Source organism: Arachis hypogaea, chromosome 12 (genome assembly GCF_003086295.3).
Source record: "Arachis hypogaea cultivar Tifrunner chromosome 12, arahy.Tifrunner.gnm2.J5K5, whole genome shotgun sequence".
NCBI classification, from domain to species: domain Eukaryota; kingdom Viridiplantae; phylum Streptophyta; class Magnoliopsida; order Fabales; family Fabaceae; genus Arachis; species Arachis hypogaea.
The window spans coordinates 31405080-31422873 of record NC_092047.1 but is presented as its reverse complement, the minus strand read 5'-3'; the positions used below and the strand labels follow the sequence as shown (position 1 = coordinate 31422873).

At 39.2% G+C, this 17794-nt stretch overlaps 1 non-coding gene across 1 annotated transcript; it reads left to right on the top strand.

Annotated features, from left to right (window-relative positions):
- Nucleotides 1-9540: 9540 nt before the first annotated feature.
- Nucleotides 9541-9648, top strand: LOC112731630 (small nucleolar RNA R71). Its single transcript, XR_003167401.1, has one exon. It is a non-coding gene; the product is annotated as a small nucleolar RNA R71 (small nucleolar RNA).
- Nucleotides 9649-17794: the final 8146 nt, after the last annotated feature.

The window sequence follows — 17794 nt, the reverse complement described above, 5'->3', positions numbered from 1 at the left end:
GGGTGCGAGCAAAAACAATGGGACCAAAAGAAAGAATTCTATATCTTCGGCCCCACGGTGGGCGCCAATTGATCTTGCCTGCGAAATAGGTCGGTTGTTGATTGCCGAGCTATCACCACAAAAGCTTAAACACCCGATCCTCGAATCCGAGCTTTCTTCCTTCCGAAGGGATGTGAGAGTACGAACAATGAAAAAAGGGAGGAGTATACCTGCAAAGGCACTCCGAAACTTAAGTCAGTATATTGTATTCTCTTAAAAACTTACCTTGGTAGAATAGTTTACCTTGCTTTATATGATGAGTTCCTCGTCTATTATGATTTTGGCATTAATCGTCAGTTTCGAAATGATTGATATTGTAACTGATTGATATGCCATTTGAACGTCAGTTATGGTAAGAGTATTATTCTGACCGAGTTATGGCTCATAATAGGTCGAGCTTATAACGAGTGGCAGTTACAACTCTTAGTGACAACGGCTATAACGCTGAGTTATAGCTCGCATTTAAGGCCGACCATATCATAGCCCCCAAGCTTGACCTGAGGAAAAAATTTTTAATGAAGCAGGTTGTGCTTATTTAATGATTTATAACTCAGTCAGACAGGTTATTGAGTGAGCCCCCAGTTCAACTTACTTCATTAAAAATAAAATAGTTGTTTTTAGTGACATGGGGACTCACGTTTCCCCTTTTACTGAGGAGAGAGGGGCATTTATTATTGCATTTAAAATTTTGGTCTGTTTCCAATGTCTGCTGCGTCGTTTGACGTGACTAAGGAGCAGTTAGATCATTTTGAAGCTTTGATTTGTGGTGTTACTCTTATTCCTTTGTTTAATGCTCCATTTGTTGCTTTGTTTCATTTGCCGTTTGGTTTTTCTTATTCTTTGAGGACAGAATGAGTAAGAGAGGTATGTGTGTTTTATCTTTCTATTTCTAATTTTTTTCTTGTTCTTTCATTCCCATCTCTGTGCTACCTTATGTTTTGTTCGTAATTGGTTTTGAAAAAGAGGAGAAGGATGAGATTGACTGGTCTTATGAGTGGGTTAATGATGATGTGAAGTCTCGGGTGTCGTTGTTTCTTGATGAAGCTTCTGTGAAGGAGGTGGATGTGGAGAGAGTGGTAAGGGTAGGTTCTGGTTTACAGGTTGAGTTGTTACCGTGTAGTGTGGATGACAGGGTATATCATCGAGGGCAAGGGTTTGAGTTTTTCTACATGCACAGCTGTGTGCTAGAGGAACTGAGAGTAAAGTTGCCATTTACTGATTTTGAATGTCGGCTATTGAGGCAGTTGAATTGTGCTCCATCTCAACTTCACCCAAATGGTTGGGCTTTTCTTCGTTCATTTGAGATTCTGATGGAATACCTGGAAGAGACGCCATCAGTGGATTTATTTTTTTCTTTATTTCAAGCAAAAGGGGGGTGTGGAAAGGGGGTTGGATTAATCTTAACAGTATCCCTGGCTTTGGCATTTTCAGGTTGTATAAATCTTCCTTCAAGGATTTCAAGGAAATGTATCTTAAGGTTAGGAACTTGGAAAAGGATTTCCATTTTTATATTGATGAGTATTTGGCAGAGAGGTTTCCATTGTGGTGGTGCTCGGAATCTCAGAACATACTCGGTCCCGAGGTTATATCTCCGAGGAATATTTGTTTGATTGAATTCTTGGTTGAAAATATTGGTCGTAAGGATTTGATTTCTATGTATAAGTTAATGAAGTGGGAAGAAGATAGAGATTCGGTGGTAGAGTACCTGGGTGAGTTTAGGGTTCTGTTTTGCTTGTTTATGATTTTCGTACATGTTTCTGATAGGTTGTGTTTGGTTTTTGTAGGTGGCAAATATCCTGGTGTTTCAGCTACATCACTTAGATCTCGATTCAAGAACAAAAATTTAGAGAAAGAAATATCCTCGTCGAATCGTGAAAAAGTGGTTAGGGCTGGAGAAGTTAGCCAGCCTTCACGTGGGCGTACGAAGGTAATTCTGAAGAAGAGAAAATCAAATGTGGTGGAGTTGTCTGAGGATTCGAGTGGGAAGGGGCGGGGGGTTCCTTTGGAAGAGATACAAGCTTTTATGGGTAATCAGAAAAAGCTCCATGAAGTGTTTGGGACGAGCGAGGGTTTATCTGTGTGGGGAAAGGAGTATCCCTATATGGCTGTGGTTGACGAGTATTGTCAATCTTCTGCCGATGTCTCTCTTGCGAATGAGGTTGGAGAACTGGTGATCGGATAATACATGCAGGTATGTTCCGAGTTTATTTGTTCTTTTATGTTGTTGTAGTGAGAAAAAATTTTTTGAGCTATATTTGGTAATTTTTGCCTAGGTTGTGGGTTTGCGCTTGGCCAGTCTTGGGCGTAGCCAAGAGTTGAAGCACAAAAAGGCTTCTGTGGAAAGGGAAGATCTTGCTTTGGTAAAAGAGGAGCTCAGGAAGACTAAAGCTGTTCTTGCCGAGCTTGAGAATAAGTTGAGTAATGCTGAGAAGTTGATGAAGGAGACTAAAGATAATTATGCTAAGGATGTCGAAGATTTGAAGAAAAAGGAAGGTGATTTGGCTAGAACAGAATCTCGGTTGATTGAGGTTACTGCTCAGCTTAAAGAGATCAGAAAGAAGAAGAGTGATGAGATTCTGGATTCCTTTGTTGAAGGGTTTGTGATGAGCGGATAATTTATACGCTTTTTGGCATTGTTTTTAGTATGTTTTTAGTAGAATCTAGTTACTTTTAGGGATGTTTTCATTAGTTTTTATGTTAAATTCACATTTCTGGACTTTACTATGAGTTTGTGTATTTTTCTGTGATTTCAGGTATTTTCTGGCTGAAATTGAGGGACTTGAGCAAAAATCAGATTCAGAGGTTGAAGAAGGACTGCTGATGTTGTTGGATTCTGACCTCCCTGCACTCAAAGTGGATTTTCTGGAGCTACAGAACTCGAAATGGCACGCTTCTAATTGCGTTAGAAAGTAGACATCCAAGGCTTTCCAGCAATGTATAATAGTTCATACTTTGGCCGAGTTTAAATGATGTAAAAGGGCATTGAACGCCAGTTCTACGCTGCTGTCTGGAGTTAAACGCCAGAAACAAGTCACAAACCAGAGTTGAACGCCAGAAATACGTTACAACCTGGCGTTCAACTCCAGAAAGAGCCTCTGCACGTGTAACATTCAAGCTCAGCCCAAGCACATACACAAGTGGGCCCCAGAAGTAGATTTATGCATCAATTACTTACTTCTGTAAACCCTAGTGACTAGTTTAGTATAAATAGGACTTTTTACTATTGTATTAGACATCTTTTGATCATTTTTAGATCTCTAGACCTCCATGGGAGGCTGGCCATTCGGCCATGCCTGAACCATTATTACTTATGTATTTTCATAAGGTAGAGTTTCTACACTCCATAGATTAAGGTGTGGAGCTCTGCTGTTCCTCAAAGATTAATGCAAAGTACTACTGTTTTTCTATTCAATTCAACTTATCCCGCTTCTAAGATATTCATTCGCACTCCAATCTGAATGTGATGAACGTGACAATCATCATCATTCCCTATGAACGCGTGCCTGACAACCACTTCCGTTCTACCTTAGATTGAATGAGTATCTCTTGGATCTCTTAATCAGAATCCTCGTGGTGTAAGCTAGATTGATGGCAGCATTCATGAGAATCCGGAAAGTCTAAACCTTGTCTGTGGTATTCCGAGTAGGATTCTGGGATTGAATGGCTGTGACGAACTTCAAACTCGCGAGTGCTGGGCGTAGTGACAGACGCAAAAGGAGGGTGAATCCTATTCCAGTATGATCGAGAACTTCAGATGATTAGCCGTGCTGTGACAGAGCATTTGGACCATTTTCACAAGAGGATGGGATGTAACCATTGACAACGGTGATGCCCTTACATAAAGCCAGCCATGGAAAGGAGTAGGATTGATTGGATGAAGAACAGCAGGAAAGCAGAGGTTCAGAGGAACGAAAGCATCTCTATGCGCTTATCTGAAATTCTCACCAATGATTTACATAAGTATTTCTATCCTTGTTTATTATTTATTTTCAAAAACTCCCTAACTATTTTATATCCGCCTGACTGAGATTTTCAAGGTGACTGGTGCACGAAATTGTGATCTCTGGTACTGGCTTCTTAGGCCAGATACTCTGATCTAGTTTTACAGTCTGTCACAACTTCGATACAACTAACCAGCATGTGCACTGGGTCGTCCAAGTAATACCTTACGTGAGTAAGGGTCGAATCCCACGGAGATTGTTGGTATGAAGCAAGCTATGGTCATCTTGCAAATCTCAGTTAGGAAGATATAAATGGATAATGGTGTTTTCGAAAATAAGTAATAAAAGAAGGATAGAAATACTTATGTAATTCATTGGTAGGAAGTTCAGATAAGCGAATGGAGATGCTTTCGTTCCTCTAAACCTCTGCTTTCCTGCTATCTTCATCCAATCATTCTTACTCCTTTCCATGGCTGGCTTTATGCAAGGGCATCACCGTTGTTAGTGGCTACATCCCCTCCTCTCAGTGAATAATATGCTCACGCACCCTGTCACGGCACGGCTATTCATCTGTCGGTTCCCGATCATGCTGGAATAGGATTCACCCTCCTTTTGCGTCTGTCACCAACGCCCAGCACTCGCGAGTTTGAAGCTCGTCACAGTCATTCAATCATTGAATCCTACTCGGAATACCACAGACAAGGTTTAGACTTTCCGGATTCTCTTGAATGCCGCCATCATTCTAGCTTACGCCACGAAGATTTCGGTTAAGAGATCTAAGAGATACTCATTCTAGCTTAATTCATGTAGAACAGAAGTGTTTGTCAGGCACGCGTTCATAAGGGGGAAGGATGATGAGCGTCACACATAATCATCACCTTCATCACGTTCTTGGGTGCGAATGGATATCTTAGAAGAGAAATAAGAAGAATTGAATAGAAAACAGTAGTACTTTGCATTAATCTTTGAGGAACAGCAGAGCTCCACACCTTAATCTATGGAGTGTAGAAACTCTACCATTGAAAATACATAAGTGAAAGGTCCAGGCATGGCCGAGATGGCCAGCCCCCTAAAACGTGATCAAAGGATCATAAGATAATCCAAAGATGCCTAATACAATAGTAAGAGGTCCTATTTATAATAAACTAGCTACTAGGGTTTACATGAGTAAGTATTTGATGTATAAATCCACTTCCGGGGCCCACTTGGTGTGTGTTTGGGCTGAGCTTAAGTGTTGCACGTGCAGAGGTCATTTGTGGAGTTGAACGCCAGTTTTTGTGCCAGTTTGGGCGTTCAACTCTGGTTTTGGATCCTTTTCTGGCGCTGGACGCCAGATTTGGGTAGAAAGCTGGCGTTGAACGCCAGTTTACGTCGTCAATTCTTGGCCAAAGTATGGACTATTATATATTGCTGGAAAGCCCTGGATGTCTACTTTCCAACGCAATTAGAAGCGCGCCATTTCAAGGTCTGTAGCTCCAGAAAATCCACTTTGAGTGCAGGGAGGTCAGAATCCAACAGCATCAGCAGTCCTTCTTCAACCTCTGAATCTGATTTTTGCTCAAGTCCCTCAATTTCAGCCAAAAAATACCTAAAATCATAGAAAAACACACAAACTCATAGTAAAGTCCAGAAATGTGAATTTAACAAAATCTATTAAAAACATCCCTAAAAGTAACTAGATCCTACTAAAAATATACTAAAAACAATGCCAAAAAGCGTATAAATTATCCGCTCATCACAACACCAAACTTAAATTGTTGGTTGTCCCCAAGCAACTGAAAATCAAAATAGGATAAAAAGAATAGAATATACTATAAATTCCAAACTATCAATGAAACATAGCTCCAATCATATGAGCGGGACTTATAGCTTTTTGCCTCTTGAATAGTTTTGGCATCTCACTTTATCCATTGAGGTTCAGAATGATTGGCATCTATAGGAACTTCAGATTTCGAATAGTGTTATTGACTCTCCTAGTTCAGTATGATGATTCTTGAACACAGCTTCTTTATGAGTCTTGGCCGTGGCCCTAAGCACTTTGTTTTCCAGTATTACCACCGGATACATAAATGCCACAGACACATAATTGGGTGAACCTTTTCAGATTGTGACTCAGCTTTGCTAAAGTCCCCAATTAGAGGTGTCCAGGGTTCTTAAGCACACTCTTTTTTTTTGCTTTGGACCTTGACTTTAACCGCTCAGTCTCAAGTTTTCACTTGACACCTACACGCCACAAGCACATGGTTAGGGACAGCTTGGTTTAGCCGCTTAGACCAGGATTTTATTCCTTTAGGCCCTCCTATCCACTGATGCTCAAAGCCTTGGGATCCTTTTTATTTGCCCTTGCCTTTTGGTTTTAAGGGTTATTGGCTTTTTCTGCTTGCTTTCTCTTTTTCTTTCTATTTTTTTTTCTATTTTTTTCGCCCTTTTTTTTTCTTCTTTTTTTTTTCTGCAAGCTTTGTTCTTTGCTGCTTTTTCTTGCTTCAGGAATCAGTTTTATGATTTTTCAGATTATCAAATAACATGTCTCCTAGTCATCATTCTTTCAAGAGCCAACATATTTAACATTCTTAAACATCAACTTCAAAAGACATATGCACTGTTCAAGCATACATTCAGAAAACAAGAAGCATTGTCACCACATCAATATAATTAAACTAAGTTCAAGGATAAATTCGAAACTCATGTACTTCTTGTTCTTTTGAATTAAAACATTTTTCATTTAAGAGAGGTGATGGATTCATAGGACATTTATAACTTCAAGACAAAGTTACTAACTACTAATGATCATGTAATGAAGACACAAACATAGATAAGCACATAACATAGAAAATGAAAAACAGAGAAAGTAAGAACAAGGAATGAGTCCACCTTAGTGATGTCCTTGAGCTCTTCTATGTCTCTTCCTTGCCTTGGCTGCTCCTCCTTCATTGCTTTTAGATCTTCTCTGATTTCATGAAGGATGATGGAGTGCTCTTGATGTTCCACCCTTAGTTGCTTCCAATAATTGTGTGGAAAAAATGTATCCCCTGAGGTATCTCAGGGATCTCTTGATTTGCAGTCAAATGTTCTACCACTGAGCTATAGACCCTTGATGGAAGCTTTTGTCTTCCCTTTCCTCTTTCTAGAGGTTTCTCTGGCCTTAGGTGCCATCAATGGTTATGGAAAAAAACAAAAAAGCTATGCTTTTACCACACCAAACTTAGAATGTTGCTCGCCCTCGAGCAAAAGAAGAAAGAATAGAAGAATAAGAAGAAGATATGGAGGAGATGGATGGGAGTGTGTATTCGGCCATATGGGTGCGATTGGGTGGGAGAGAGATGTTGAATTTTTGAAGGTAGTGGGTGTATGGATGTGAGTCGTAAATGGAAAAAAGAAGGGATGATCATGAATGGAAAGAGGGATGATGAGGTAGGTGGGGATCCTGTGGGGTCCACAGATCCTGAGGTGTCAAGGCATTTACATCCCTGCACCAATTTAGGCATGTAAAATGCCCTTGCACACAACTCTGGGCGTTCAGCGCCAGGTTGGTGCCCATTTTGGGCGTTCAACGCCCATTTGATGCCATTTCTGGCGTTGAACGCCAGAACCATGCTTGTTCTGGGCGTTCAGCGCCAGGATGCTCCCATTCTGGGCGTTCAGCGCCAGAACTATGCTCTGTTCTGGCGTTTGAACGCCAGACAGATGCTCCTCCAGGGTGTGATTTTTCTTCTGCTGTTTTTGATTCCGTTTTCAATTTTTATATTTATTTTGTGACTCCACATGATCATGAACCTAAGAAAACATGAAAAATAAGAATTAGATAAACATTGGGTTGCCTCCCAACAAGCGCTTCTTTAATGTCAATAGCTTGACAGTGGGCTCTCATGGAGCCTCACAGATGTGCAGAGCTTTGTTGTGACTCTCCAACACCAAACTTGGAGTTTGGATATGGGAGTTCAACACCAAACTTAGAGTTTGGTTGTGGCCTCCCAACACCAAACTTAGAGTTTGACTGTGGGGGCTCTGGTTGACTCTGCTTGGAGAGAAGCTATTCCTGCTTCCTCCTCATGGTTGCAGAGGGAGATCCTTGAGTTTTGAATACAAGGGAGTTCTCATTCCATTGAAGGACTATTTCACCTCTGTCAACATCAATCACAGCTCTTGCTGTGGCCAGGAAAGGTCTTCCTAGGATGATAGATTCATCCTCTTCCTTTCCAGTATCCAGGACTATGAAATCAGTAGGTATGTAAAGGCCCTCAACCTTTACTAATACATCTTCTACTTGTCCATAAGCCTGTTTTCTTGAGCTGTCTGCCATCTCTAGTGAGATTTTAGCAGCTTACACCCCATAGATTCCCAGTTTCTCTATTACAGAGAGGGGCATGAGGTTTATTCCTGAACCAAGGTCACACAGAGCCTTAAAGATCATGGTGCCTATGGTACAGGGTATTATGAACTTTCCAGGATCCTGTCTCTTCTGAGGCAATGTCAGTTGATCCAGATCACTTAGTTCATTGATGAACAAGGGAGGTTCAACTTCCCAAGCATCAATGCCAAACAATTTGGCATTCAGCTTCATGATTGCACCAAGAAACTTGGCAGTTTGCTCTTCAGTGACATCCTCATTCTCTTCAGAAGAGGAATACTCATCGGAGCTCATGAAGGGCATAAGGAGGTTCAATGGAAGCTCTATGGTCTCTAGATGAGCCTCAGAGTCCTTTGATTCCCCAGAGGGAAGCTCCTTATTGATCACTGGACGTCCCAGGAGGTCTTCCTCCTTGGGATTCACGTCCTCTCCTCTCCTCACAGGTTCGGCCAGGGCACTTATGTCAATGGCCTTGCACTCTCCTTTTGGGTTCTCTTCTGTATTGCTTGGGAGAGTACTAGGAGGGATTTCAGTGATCCTTTTACTCAGCTGGCCCACTTGTGCTTCCAGATTTCTAACGGAAGACCTTGTTTCATTCATGAAACTTACAGTGGCCTTAGATAGATCAGAGACTAGATTTGCTAAATTAGAAGCATTTTGTTCAGAGTTCTCTGTCTGTTGCTGAGTTGATGATGGAAAAGGCTTGCTATTGCTAAACCTGTTTCTTCCACCATTATTAAAGCCTTGTTGGGGCTTTTGATCCTTCCATGAGAAATTTGGATGATTTCTCCATGTTGAGTTATAGGTGTTTCCATAAGGTTCACCTAAGTAATTTACCTCTGCTATTGCAGGGTTCTCAGGATCATAGGCTTCTTCTTCAGAAGATGCCTCTTGAGTACTGTTGGATGCAGCTTGCATTCCATGCAGACTCTGAGAGATCATATTGACTTGCTGAGTCAATATTTTGTTCTGAGCCAATATGGCATTCAGAGTATCAACCTCAAGAACTCCCTTCTTTATAGGCGTCCCATTGATTACAGGATTCCTTTCAGAAGTGTACATGAACTGGTTATTAGCAACCATGTCAATGAGTTCTTGAGCTTCTGCAGGCGTTTTCTTTAGGTGAATGGATCCACCTGCAGAAGTGTCCAGTGACATCTTTGATAGCTCAGATAAACCATCATAGAATATATCCAGGATGGTCCATTCTGAAAGCATGTCAGAAGGACACTTTTTGGTCAACTGTTTGTATCTTTCCCAAGCTTCATAGAGAGATTCACCTTCTTTCTGTCTGAAGGTTTGAACATCAGCTCTAAGCTTGCTCAGCTTTTGAGGAGGAAAGTACTTGGCTAAGAAAGCCGTGACCAGCTTATCCCAAGAGTTTAGGCTGTCTTTAGGTTGAGAATCCAACCATAATCTAGCTCTGTCTCTTATAGCAAAAGGGAAAAGCATGAGCCTGTAGACTTCAGGATTTACGCCATTAGTCTTAACAGTATCACATATCTGCAAGAATTCAGTTAAGAACTGAAAAGGATCTTCAGATGGAAGTCCATGAAACTTGCAGTTCTGCTGCATCAGAGAAACTAACTGAGGTTTCAGCTCAAAGTTGTTTGCTCCAATGGCAGGAATGGAGATGCTTCTTCCATGTAAATTGGAATTAGGTGCAGTAAAGTCACCAAGCATCCTCCTTTCATTATTATTATTTTCGCCTGCCATCTCCTCTGCCTGTTCGAAAATTTCTGAAAGGTTATCTTTGGATTGTTGTATTTTAGCTTCTCTTAATTTTCTCTTCAGAGTCCTTTCAGGTTCTGGATCTGCTTCCACAAGAATGTTCTTATCCTTGCTCCTGCTCATATGACAAGGAAGAATGGCCAGAAAAATGATAATAATAATAGAGATCCTTTATACCACAGTATAGGGATCCCTTTGTAAGTAGAAGAAGAGGGGGAGATAAAGGATGTGATGTAAAGGAAGAACACAACTGTGAGGATTGGAATGTGAGATGAGATGTTAGGATATGAATGAATAAATAGAATGAGATGGGGGAGGAAGAATTTTCGAAAATTATTTTGAAAAAGAGTTAGTGATTTTTGAAAATTGGTTTTTGAAAATTAGTTAATATTTTTCGAAAATTTTTGAATTCAAAAATAAAAATAAAAATAATTAGTTAATTAAAAAGAAATTTTTGAAAAAGAGGGAAGATATTTTCGAAAATTGAGAGAGAGAGAGTTAGTTATGTGGTTTTGAAAAAGTTAAGAAACAAACAAAAAGTTAGTTAGTTAGTTGAAACAAATTTTGAAAAGAGAGGAAGTTAGAAAGTTAGAAAAGATATTTTGAAAAGATATTTTTGAAAAAGAAGGAAGATATTTTCGAAAATGAGAGAGAGAGAGTTAGTTAGGAGGTTTTGAAAAAGTTAAGAAACAAACAAAAAGTTAGTTAGTTAGTTGAAACAAATTTTGAAAAGATAGGAAGTTAGGAAGTTAGAAAAGATATTTTGAAAAGATATTTTTGAAAAAGATAAGATAAGAAGATATTTTTGAAAAGATTTGATAGAAATTAGTTTTGAAAAAGATTTGATTTTTAAAATCTCAATTAATGACTTGATTCATAAGAAATCACAAGATATGATTCTAGAACTTAAAGTTTGAATCTTTCTTAACAAGCAAGTAACAAACTTCAAATTTTTGAATCAAAACATTAATTGATTATGTTATTTTCGAAAATTATGATATAAAATAAGAAAAAGGTTTTTGAAAATTATTTTTTTTTTGGAATTTTCGAAAATAACCATGAATTTTGAAAAAGATTTGAATTTTAAAAAAAAGATTTTGAAAAAGATAAGATTTTCAAATTGAAAATTTGATTTGACTCATAAGAAACAACTTGATTTTAAAAATTTTTGAAAAAGTCAATCCAAATTTTTGAATTTGATGAGAGAAAAAAAAGGAAAGATATTTTTTTGATTTTTGAAATTTTTATGAAAAACATGAAAATTATGCAATGCATGAAATTTTTAGATCAAAACATGTGATGCATGCAAGAATGCTATGAATGTCAAGATGAACACCAAGAACACTATGAATGTCAAGATGAACATCAAGAACATAATTTTGAAAAATTTTAATGCAAAGAAAACATGCAAGACACCAAACTTAGAATTCTTTAATACTTAGACACTAAGAATTCAAGAATGCATATGATAAACATGAAAAGACACAAAACAAAAAATCATCAAGATCAAACAAGAAGACTTACCAAGAACAACTTGAAGATCATGAAGAACACCATGAATGCATGAAATTTTCGAAAAATGCAAGATGCATATGCAAGTGACACCAAACTTATAACATGACTCAAGACTCAAACAAAAAACATGAAATATTTTTGATTTTTATGATTTTCTAATTTTTTTTGGATTTTCATTTTATATTTTTCGAAAAATTATTTAGAAAAAGGAAAAATAAGGATTCCAAAATTTTTAATATGAATTCCAGGAATCTTACCATGTTAGTCTAAAAGCTCCAATCAAAGGGTCTGGCATGGCTTAACAGCCAGCCAAGCTTTAACATATAATTACATGGGCTGGAGTGATTAGTTGAATACCAATCCCAAAGTAGTTTGGGTATGGCTTTACAGCCAGATATGATTCAACATATTTCATGAAACACTAGAATTCATTCTTAAAAATTTTGAAGCCATAGAGTAATTTATTTTTGAAAACATTTTTTTTTTCGAAAATATTTGGGAAAAAGGAAGCAATGAATTCATAGTCCTCAATCAAAATCCTGGGAGTTAGACATGGCTTAATAGCCAGCCAAGCTAAAACATGTTATCTGAAACACTAGAATTCATTCTTAAAAATTTTGAAGAAAAATATATTTTTGAAAACAATTTTTTTTTTTCGAAAACAAAGAAGAAAATTTTGAAAAATTTTTGAAAAGAAAATAAAAAGAAAATTACCTAATCTGAGCAACAAGATGAACCGTCAGTTGTCCAAACTCGAACAATCCCCGACAACGGCGCCAAAAACTTGGTGCACGAAATTGTGATCTCTGGTAATGGCTTCTTAGGCCAGATACTCTGATCTAGTTTTACAGTCTGTCACAACTTCGATACAACTAACCAGCAAGTGCACTGGGTCGTCCAAGTAATACCTTACGTGAGTAAGGGTCGAATCCCACGGAGATTGTTGGTATGAAGCAAGCTATGGTCATCTTGCAAATCTCAGTTAGGAAGATATAAATGGATAATGGTGTTTCCGAAAATAAGTAATAAAAGAAGGATAGAAATACTTATGTAATTCATTGGTAGGAATTTCAGATAAGCGAATGGAGATGCTTTCGTTCCTCTAAACCTCTGCTTTCCTGCTATCTTCATCCAATCATTCTTACTCCTTTCCATGGCTGGCTTTATGCAAGGGCATCACCGTTGTCAGTGGCTACATCCCCTCCTCTCAGTGAATAATATGCTCACGCACCCTGTCACGGCACGGCTATTCATCTGTCGGTTCCCGATCATGCTGGAATAGGATTCACCCTCCTTTTGCGTCTGTCACCAACGCCCAGCACTCGCGAGTTTGAAGCTCGTCACAGTCATTCAATCATTGAATCCTACTCGGAATACCACAGACAAGGTTTAAACTTTCCGGATTCTCTTGAATGCCGCCATCATTCTAGCTTACGCCACGAAGATTTCGGTTAAGAGATCTAAGAGATACTCATTCTAGCTTAATTCATGTAGAACAGAAGTGTTTGTCAGGCACGTGTTCATAAGGGGGAAGGATGATGAGCGTCACACATAATCATCACCTTCATCACGTTCTTGGGTGCGAATGGATATCTTAGAAGAGAAATAAGAAGAATTGAATAGAAAACAGTAGTACTTTGCATTAATCTTTGAGGAACAGCAGAGCTCCACACCTTAATCTATGGAGTGTAGAAACTCTACCGTTGAAAATACATAAGTGAAAGGTCCAGGCATGGCCGAGATGGCCAGCCCCCTAAAACGTGATCAAAGGATCATAAGGTAATCCAAAGATGCCTAATACAATAGTAAGAGGTCCTATTTATAATAAACTAGCTACTAGGGTTTACATGAGTAAGTATTTGATGTATAAATCCACTTCCGGGGCCCACTTGGTGTGTGTTTGGGCTGAGCTTAAGTGTTGCACGTGCAGAGGTCATTTGTGGAGTTGAACGCCAGTTTTTGTGCCAGTTTGGGCGTTCAACTCTGGTTTTGGATCCTTTTCTGGCGCTGGACGCCAGATTTGGGTAGAAAGCTGGCGTTGAACGCCAGTTTACGTCGTCAATTCTTGGCCAAAGTATGGACTATTATATATTGCCGAAAAGCCCTGGATGTCTACTTTCCAACGCAATTAGAAGCGCGCCATTTCGAGTTCTGTAGCTCCAGAAAATCCACTTTGAGTGCAGGGAGGTCAGAATCCAACAGCATCAGCAGTCCTTCTTCAACCTCTGAATCTGATTTTTGCTCAAGTCCCTCAATTTCAGCCAAAAAATACCTAAAATCACAGAAAAACACACAAACTCATAGTAAAGTCCAGAAATGTGAATTTAACAAAATCTATTAAAAACATCCCTAAAAGTAACTAGATCCTACTAAAAATATACTAAAAACAATGCCAAAAAGCGTATAAATTATCCGCTCATCAGTGACCATAGCTTGCTTCATACCAACAATCTCTGTGGGATCGACCCTTACTCGCGTAAGGTTTATTACTTGGACGACCCAGTGCACTTGCTGGTTAGTTGTATCGAAGTTGTGACAAATTCTGAATTAAGATTAGAGCACCAAGTCTTTGGAGCCATTACCAGGGATCACAATTTCGTGCACCAGTTTGAAAGGGCATGCTTACAGGTGAAGTTCTTAGCTCCAGAGGCTGATCTGTCTCTGATGGATCCTGGGAAAATTGTTTGTGATGGAAAAATGGTTGAAGATGATGGTGTTGCTGAAGATGAGGCTGAGAATGTGTAGGTTGTATTCCTGATATTTTGTATATGTCCCATTTTAATGGATGTTTGGTTGTTTTGAAGTTATGGTTTGGATTGTAATGTTTCAGGCTTCGTTATAAGTACTGTTATTAGCTATGCTAATAGAGTTGTTTGAATGTTTTTGATATGTTATTGATGGAGTTGTTGGTGGAATGCTTTAAAAAAAAGCTATTTGCTTATTTGGTTGGAATATCTGTTTCAGAATATTCCTTGTTTGTTCATTATAGTGATGCTGAGTATTTTCGGATTGAAAAATTTGTTCGTCGTTTTAAATTTTGATAGTAGACAAATTTGTGTACGTAGTTCAAGTTGAGAAGTTGAAGATAATTGATGCATAGAGCTTTAGATATATATGCAGATAGACCTTATACATTAATTTTGATGAACCTTTGGGTACAAAGGTGTGGGTAGGCTAGCCTCGTTAAAACCTGTCCAAGCAAAACCCTTGTTGGGAAAAATCTTGGTAGTAGGAAAAAGAGTACAAGCCTGTCCCCGACTTTTAACTATAAAACTTCTTTAGAGAGGAAACATTCCAAGTATTAGGTAAGATTGTACCATTTAAAGTTTCTATTCTATATGCTCCGTTGCCGAGGACTTCTGTTACCCGATATGGGCCGTCCCAGTTTGCGGCGAGCTTTTCGTGGGAGGGCGGTTTTCGTGCAACCTCCATTTTGTGAAGCACTAAGTCACCTTCTGTAAATGATCGGCTTTTGACCGATCTGTTGTGTCGCCGGGCAAGTACTTGCTGTGCTGCGAGTTGGTGGAGTGTAGATAAGTCTCTTATTTCTTCAATAACATCAAGGTCGATTCGGCGAACTTCATCTTGGCGACCGAGTTGAGCTCTGATCGACTTTTGCGAGACTTATAGTGGTATCATAGCTTCGGAGCCGTAGACCAAACGGAACGGTGTTTTCTTAGTTGATGATTGTTGTGTTGTGTTGTATCCCCAAATGACTTCAGGTATTAGCTCGGCCCATAAGCCTTTGGCGTCATCTAGTTTCTTTTTGAGTGCATGTAATATGACCTTATTTGCTGCTTCCGCGAGTTCGTTTGTTTGAGGATGCTCGACGGAAGCAAAGTGCTGTCTGATTTTGAGGACCTGCAAAAAAGCTTGAAACTTCTGATCGACAAACTGGCGACCATTGTCAGTAATAATGTGTTGAGGAATGCCGAAACGGCAGATAATATTTTTCCAAATGAAAGAGATAATTTGTTGGGATGTAATTTTTGCCAAAGGTTGGGCTTCAACCAATTTTGAAAAATAGTCAATTGCAACAACTATGAACTTTACCTGGCCCGGTGCTGGAGGAAATGGTCCGAGTATATCGAGTCCCCATTGGTTGAAAGGCCATGTAACATCGGAGTGATGCATATCCTCGGCTGGAATATGTATGATGGAGGCGTGCTTCTGACAATTTTCACATGTTTGAACCTTGTTTTTGCTATCATGCTTTAATGTTGGCCAAAAGAAACCTGCACGGAGTATTTTGGAAGCTAGGTTCCGAGCTCCTGTATGTGTTCCGCATATTTCTTCATGTGCTTCGGATAATGCTATCTCGGCGTCTGCCTTGTTAAGGCATTTGAGCAATGGCCGAGTATATCCTCGTCTGTACAAAGCTCCATTAAATAATGTGAAAAAGGTTGCTTGTCGTCGGAATCTTTTTACATTCTCAATTCCTTCTGGCATATCGCCTGTTTGTAAGTATTTGATGAAATCGTCTCGCCAATCCTTTTTCTGTGTAACACTTAGAACATTTGTCAGAGTAACATTGGGAGATGTTATAGTAGATTGATGTAGTGTGGATAAATCTGATTGGAAACTGCCGAGTTTGGATAAAATATCAGCCCGTTGGTTTTGTTCTCGTGGGATGTGTTGTATTTCAAATTTTGAAAATTTTGAAATAAGATCTTTTACTAAGAGTAGATATTGAGAAAGAAGAGGATCTCTAACCTGGAAAAGGTCGTTTACCTGTTGAACGACCAATAAGGAGTCACAGTATACCTCTATAGTAGATATGTGTAGATCTAAACATAGTCGGAGTTCTGCGACGAGGGCTTCATACTCGGATTGATTGTTGCTTGCTTTAAAAGCCAAATGTAAGGAATGCCCGAGGATAGAACCATCATCGGCCTCCAGACGTATTCCAGCACCACAACCTTCTTTGTTGGATGAACCGTCTATATATAACCTCCATTGTTTGGTGTGGTCCTCCTCCGAGGGTATTGTCAGTTCTGCGATAAAGTCGGCTAAGAATTGTGATTTAATCGGTCCTTTGGATTGGTATCTGATATCGAATTCCGATAATTCTATTGACCATTTGATTAGTCTTCCTGCAATGTCTGGCTTGTGTAAGACTTGTCGTAGTGGATGATCTGTTCTAACATTGATGACATGGCTGTGGAAATAAGGTCTGAGTCTTCTCGCCGAGAATACTAATGCCAAGGCGAGTTTTTCTATCCTTGGATAATTAATCTCGGTGTGTTGAAGTGTTTTACTGATGAAGTATACTGGAAATTGAATTTTGTCTCGTTCTACAACAAGAGCAGAGCTTATTGCCCAATCAGTTATTGATAAGTATAAAAATAAATCTTCCCCTTCAAGGGGCTTTTGAAGGACTGGCGGTTGCGAGAGAGTTGTTTTTAATGTGGTAAAAGCTCTTTCACAATCTTCGGTCCATTGAAATTTGTTTTTCATTTTTGTTGTTTGGAAGAAAGGGATTGACTTTGAAGCTAAACATGGAACAAATCTTGATAGTGCAGCAAGTCTTCCTGTCAGTCGTTGTACTTCTTTCACTGTCTTTGGGCTGGCCATATCCATAACTGCTCGGCATTTCTCCGGATTTGCTTCAATACCCCTGTTATGTTAATAAAAACCCCAAAAACTTACCACCTTGTACTGCAAAAGCGCATTTTTCCGGGTTTAGACGCATGTTGTATTTGCGTAGTTGGCCGAAAATTTCTGTTAAGTCGGCAATATGGTCGTTGCCGACCTTTGTTTTGGCGACCATGTCGTCGACGTATACTTCTATGTTTCAGCCGAGCTGTTTGGCGAAAACTTTGTCCATAAGGCGTTGGTAAGTTGCTCCTGCATTCTTTAGTCCAAAAGGCATAACTTTATAACAGTAATTACCGAAGTCAGTAATGAATGCCGTTTTACTTTGATCAGAAGGATGCATAAGAATTTGGTTATAGCCCGAATAGGCATCCATAAAACTTAAGGTAGCGTAACCGGAAGCGTTATCTACCAAAGAGTCTATGGATGGTAAGGGATAGGAATCTTTCGAGCATGATTTGTTTAAATCAGTAAAGTCGACGCACATGCGTCATTTACCATTTTGTTTCCTTACCATTACCACATTGGATAGCCATGTAGTGAATCTGATTTTTGTAATGAAATTTGCATTGATAAGCTTTTGAGTTTCTTCTAAGGATGCCCTTCGTTTTTCATCCCTGAGTTT